Source organism: Corapipo altera, unplaced genomic scaffold (genome assembly GCF_003945725.1).
Source record: "Corapipo altera isolate COAL_440 unplaced genomic scaffold, ASM394572v1 228, whole genome shotgun sequence".
In the NCBI taxonomy this organism is placed as follows: Eukaryota; Metazoa; Chordata; class Aves; order Passeriformes; family Pipridae; genus Corapipo; species Corapipo altera.
This window is the reverse complement of record NW_020885068.1, coordinates 21,632-27,839: the sequence shown is the minus strand read 5'-3', so window position 1 is coordinate 27,839 and position 6,208 is coordinate 21,632. Positions and strand designations below refer to the sequence as shown.

The following is a 6,208-nucleotide window of genomic DNA, read 5'->3' as shown; positions in this document are numbered from 1 at the left end:
GGCCTAGAGCTTGGGGAAAGGCTTAAGTGAGCTGAACTGCTGGTTTTGGGGTTTCCTGGTGCTCTGGGTTCATCCCACACCTGACTGGGGGATCGGGATACCAAGGGATTGGGATACCGAAGGATCGGGATACTCACCCCGGAATATCCCGTGGCAAACATTTCCAGAGGGAATTTCTCCCCTCCCGCTTCGTGGGGAGAGCTCTGAAGCAGATTTTGGGGAGGGGACAAAACACTCTGGGAAGCAACTTTTCCTGAGAATTCCACGCTTGCCTCGCAGGGAACGGCGGGAATGGGAATTCCTGGTGCTGCCGGCTCCAAGGGGGAAGAAGGAGAGCAGGTGGGTCGGGAATTTTGCGGCAAAATTTGAATTTAAAGTCCCCCCTGGAGGGTTCAGCATCTCCAAATTCTCCTCCAACACCAGGATTTTTCCTGGAAGGTGAATTCTGTGGTGAATTTCCTGTGGGAACGTCGAGAAGAAGGGAAAATATTGGGATTTAAACTCCTGAGCTTTCCCCGTTTCTCCTGTTGTTTCCAGGGGCCAACGGGACCTCCGGGAGCACCAGGACCAAAGGTAGGGACTGAAATCCTGAATTCCTGTCCCTGGTTTCAGGTGCCAAGGGAATTTTTTATCCCTAACCATCGTCAGGGGCTGTGGGAATCAGGGAATCGTGGAATAGTTTGGTTTGGAAGTGACTTTCCAAGGTCAAGGACGTCTTCAACCCAACCTCAACCCTTTTTTTTCCTCAAAAAAGTAAAGAAAGGGGATAATTTTACACCTCAGCAATTCCCTGGGCTGTGGAATTCCGGCTGCAGGGACCTGGGATGTAGTGGGAAGATGGGATATTTTAATAAAATATAATAAAATATATTTTAATAAAATAATAAACAGCACTTTTGTGAGATTCCCCAGAACTGTAGAATTTCACCCCAAACGTGGTTTAGGAGGCAAGTTGTCTCCCACCTAAATTTGGGAACGCCTCCCTCCGAACATTCCAGGCCCGGATTCCAGTTTCCAGTGGGGAAATTCCGGCCCTGGGAGAGGTGATCCCTCATCCTTTGATGGATTTTCCCTGGGATGGGACCGCCCCGCGCTCCTGGTAGTTGGAAATCGAGGCTTTCCCGGGCTTGGGAATTCCCATTTTTCGGCCAAGAACCCTGTCTGGAAAAAATATCTTGGAATTAGTGGGAAAACTGGGGGCTGAAGAGCTTCCTCCTCCTCCTCTCCCTCTTCCTGGGAAGATCTCCCAAAAACAGGGACTGAAAATGTGGAATCTCTCTTGAATCCGGCGGGAATTTTGGTGTCTTCCAGGGAATTCCAGGAGCTCCGGGGCAGAAGGGAGAGCAAGTGAGTGAGACAGGAAGAGGGAGCAGCTCAGCTGGGGGTATCCCGATTTTTCCCAGCTCGATCCCAGCTCTTGGAAGCTCAGCTTGGTGGGTGAAACCACCGGGAACGTCCTCGAGCTCGGCGTCTCCTCCGATCCGCCTCGCGCTTCCCGGATGAGTTGGGAGCGGTTTTAAGGGAAGGACGGGGTGGGAAAAACAAGGAGAAGGAAGTTTCTGTCACCCCACACTCCTCTGATGTCCTTTTTCCTTGCAGGGAAACCCGGGAATTCCAGGTGCTCCGGCTGTGGGGGTAACTATGAGCGGGATCCCGGACCTTGAGTCGCCCCCAGGGAGCGGGAGGGATGCATCCCAGAATTTCAGGAATAACCTTTTCCATGACCTTCCAGCCGACACCCTCGCTCCAATCCTCATATTCCCAACCTTTATTTTATTCCCATTCCTTTTTTTTTTGGTATTCCCAGCTGCTCCTCAAAGGAGCTTTGTCACCATGAGGGAAAAGTAAGGATATGAAACCTTCCCTGGAAAATCCTACAGAGCAAAATCCCCCTTTTTTTGGGTTGTTGGGAAAGTCATCCAGTTGTTAATAAGGAAAAAAAAACACTGGGAAACTTTAAATTCCCCTTTTTTCCCACGGATAACCCAGGGAATGGGAGCAGGACGAGGAGACGATGGAATCTCTTCTCCCAACTCTGAGTTCTCCCCAGATTTCTTTCCAGGGAATATTTATTACCCAGTGGGGTTTTTTTCCAGGTTTTCCAGCCCTGAGGCAAAAAAAGGGGGAGAAATTCCCACACGAGGGAAAGAAAAGACCGGATTTGGATGACAAAGTTGTTGGAGATCATTCAATGTTGGTCTTTTTTTTTCCAAGTAACAAAAAATGGGAGAAGGGAATGTTTTCCTTGTGCTCCAGGCCTGTCCCTCTGATCCAGCTGCTCCTGGAGCTGCTCTGGATCCTGCTGGAAAACCCTCGGGGTGTCCCACCCAATTCCAACTGGACTTCCATCCGGGAATGGGACCACCCTCAGGGACTGGGAGCACCTCCAGTGTCCTGGAGGATGTTTTTGGAGGAAAAGGAATTCCCTGTGGGAAGGTCTGGGTGTGTCTGGGTTCTTCCCAGAAGGATTCCCACAGGGATGTTTGGGAAGGGGTTGCTGACTTGGAATGTCCTCTGGTGGGTGTAGAGGGACAATTCCTGCTTCCAGATTTCCTGCTCTTCCTCCTGGAATGTGACCCTTCTCCTTCCCAAATCCCACCTCCCCTGGGGTCAGGAGGTCAGGGAAATCCCAGGATAAATCCAGAGGAAGGAGAGAAGGTGGGACAGCAAACCAGGCAGCAGATTTCACAAAATCCCAGGATATTCTGAGTGGGATCCACAGGGATCATCACCCAGAGCAAGAGAGGTGGTTCTTCCATGAAGAATTCCCACAGGGATGTTTGGGAAGGGGTTGGTGCCTTGGAATGTCCTCTGGTGGGTGTAGAGGGACAATTCCTGCTTCCAGATTTCCTACTCTTCCTCCTGGAATGTGACCCTTCTCCTTCCCAAATCCCACTTTCCCTGGGGTCAGTGACCCTTCTCCTTCCCAAATCCCACCCTTCTCCTTCCCAAATCCCACTTCCCCCCGGGAAGGAAAAGCAGGAGGATGTTTGGAGGAGCAGGAATTCCCAGTGGGAAGCTCTGGGAACGTCACCAAAAGCTCTTCCCTGGGAGGGGTCGTCGATCCCCGGAGCCAAAACCTCCGGCGGTTCCATGGGGGATTCTTCCTGAGCTTCTCTGGATTTGGGATTTACCTCCTAGTAAATCCCAAATTTTGGGAATTCTAGGGGCTCATGGAACCCTTTCTGGGTTTCCTATCCCATAATGAGGCTGAGATTCCTTTGCTCGGGAAAACAAAACACGGAAAAACGTAACGTGGGAGATCCTTTTTTTTTTTTTAATCCCAAAGAAAATCTGGGAATTCTCCTCCTCCTCAGGTTTTGGGACCTCCAGGCAAGAAAGGTGCCAAGGTGAGTTCGTTATCCAGGAATTGGAACTGCTGGAAACGTCGGGATCTGCACCTGGAAAAGGGACTGTTGCACCATGGGGGGTTTTTTAATCCTATTTTTCTTGGGATTGATGGAAAAGAGAGGTTGGAAAAGCAGGAATAATCTGATCCTGGGGGGGGGGTTCTGGCTTTTAATCACATTTTGGGCCTGGGGTTGTTTTTCCAGCCCTGATCTGTGGGGAAATTTGGGATTTCCACGTGCTCTTTTCCCAGGGAAAAATTATAACTGGAATTATAATTATAAAATTATTATATACAAAAATATAAAATTATAACATGCAAAAAATATATATAATATATATATATTATATATATAAATATATATAAATATATATAAAAATGTATAAATATATATAAAAATATCTATTATATAAATAATTTAATAATATATCAATTTACATTAATAACATTATTATATAATAAAATTACATAATAGAATTATATAATTATATGGTATATTATATATACCATGATTATATATAATTATATAATATATAATATATATTATAATTATAGATTATTGTTGTAATTAATATTATAATTATAGTATTTTAATAATGTGCTATAAATATATAATATAATAATAGTGTATAAGTATATAATATAAATATTAATATAAATATTTATATAAATAATATAAGTAATATAATATAAATATATTATAAAGAATATAATATAAAACAATAATATAATAATATAATTGTATTATTATAATTAATATTATATTGAGAATATATAATATATAAAATTCTAAAATAAATATATATTTGTCTATTGATAATTTATATTATATAATATGTAATGATATAATTATATAATTATATGTAATTCTAAATTAAATATATAATCATATCTTTATAATCTACATTATGTAATAATGTAATTATTAAATTATATCTAATTCTAAAATAAATATTAAGATCTCTATTATATAATTTATATTCTATAATCTATATAGTTATTTTTAATTATTATAATTATCATTATTATTTTATTACTTTACTTTACAATTATTATCTATTATTTTACATTATCGTCATTTCATTAATTTATTCTCCGTTAATATTGAATTTCTTCTCCAGCCCTCGTTTCTGATGGAATATTTTCATTCCCAGGGAGATCCTGGAGCAGCAGGAGCAGGAGGAGAGCGAGGAATCCCGGGAGACAAAGGGGAAAAGGTGGAAAAACTGGAATTTTCCAGCCCATCCTTCATGTGTTGAAGCTCCAAAAATGACAAATCCCTTGGATTTTTTTTTCCACAGGGAAGTCCCGGATTTGGGATTCCCGGTCAGCCCGGGCTGAAGGGAGACACAGGAGACAGGGTGAGTAGGGAATGGGGGGAAAATGTGGGAAAGGGAGGGATAAAGGGGAAAATCGGGAGGTTTGGAGACGAAATCAGGAGGTTTGGAGAAAAAATGTCACTTGTCAACTCCAGGGAGGTGAAAAAATGTGGGAAAAGGGGAGGGATAAAGGGGAAAATCGGGAGGTTTGGGGACAAAATCAGGAAGTTTAGGGACAAAATGTCTCTTGTGAACTCCATGAAGGTGAAAAAATTTGGGAAGAGGAGGATTAAGGGGGAAAATCAGGAGGTTTAGGGAAAAAATCAGGAGGTTTAGAGACAAAATGTCACTTGTCAACTCCAGGGAGGTGAAAAAATGTGGGAAAAGGGGAGGGATAAAGGGGAAAATCAGGAGGTTTGGGGACAAAATCAGGAGTTTTAGGGATGAAATGTCTCTTGTGAACTCCAGGCAGAGGAAAAAATGTGGGAAAGGGAGGGTTTAGGGGGAAAATCAGGAGGTTTGGAGACAAAATGTCTCTTGTCAACTCCAGGCAGGGGAAAAAATGGGAAAAAGGGAAGATTTAGGGGAAAAATCAGGAAGTTTAGTGAAAAAATGTCTCTTGTCAATATTATGCAGGTGGAAAAATTTGGGAAAGGAAAGGTTTAGAGGGAAAATCAGGAGGTTTAGGGACAAATCAGGAGGTTTAGAGACAAAATGTCTCTGTCAGCTCCAGGCAGGGGAAAAAATGTGGGAAATGGAGGGTTTAGGGGGAAAATCAGGAGGTTTGGATACAAAATCAGGAGGTTTAGAGACAAAATGTCTCTTTTCAACTCCAGGCAGTTGAAAAAATGTGGAAAAGGGAGGGTTTAGGGGGAAAATCAGGAGGTTTAGGGACATAATCAGGACATTTAGAGACAAAATGTCTCTTGTCAGCTCCAGGCAGGGGAAAAAATGAGGAAAAGGGAAGGATAAAGGGGAAAATCATGTCATTTAGAGACAAAATGTCACTTGTCAACTCCAGGCAGGTGAAAAAAAGTGAGAAAGGGGAGGGTTTAGGGGGAAAATCAGGAGGTTAAGAGAGAAAATCAGGGGGTTTAGAGACAAAATGTCACTTGTCAACTCCAGGCAGGGGAAAAAAATGTGGGAAGGGATAAAGGGGAAAATCAGGAGGTTAAGAGAGAAAATCAGGAGATTTAGAGACAAAATGTCTCTTGTCAACTCCAGGCAGGTGAAAAAATGTGAGAAAAGGAAGGGATAAAGGGGAAAATCAGGAGGTAAAGAGAGAAAATCAGGAGGTTTGGGGACAAAATCTCTTGTCAACTCCAGACAGGGCAAAAAGTGTGGGAAAGGGGAGGGTTTAGGGGGAAAATCAGGAGGTTTAGGGACAAAATCAGGACACCCCGTTTCCCCCCTCTCCGGTTTTCCTTCTACTGAGATTCCAGTTATTCCCCCTGTGTCCTTCTTGCCATGGCACTGATGGTCTGTATTCCTGCAGGGAAATGTGGGTTTGTCTGGAAAACCAGGGCAGAAGGTGAGTCCT

The 6,208-nt window shown here is 43.2% G+C and overlaps 1 protein-coding gene across 1 annotated transcript in view; it reads left to right on the top strand.

Annotated features, from left to right (window-relative positions):
• Positions 1–6,171: 6,171 nt before the first annotated feature.
• The window catches only part of LOC113959882 (collagen alpha-1(VII) chain-like), a gene marked incomplete at its 3' end in the record, with an annotated part of 21,401 nt that continues 21,364 nt past the window's right edge, over positions 6,172–6,208 (top strand). Inside the window, exon 1 of the mRNA XM_027669177.1 lies at positions 6,172–6,199. The remainder of the gene's footprint in view (positions 6,200–6,208) is intronic.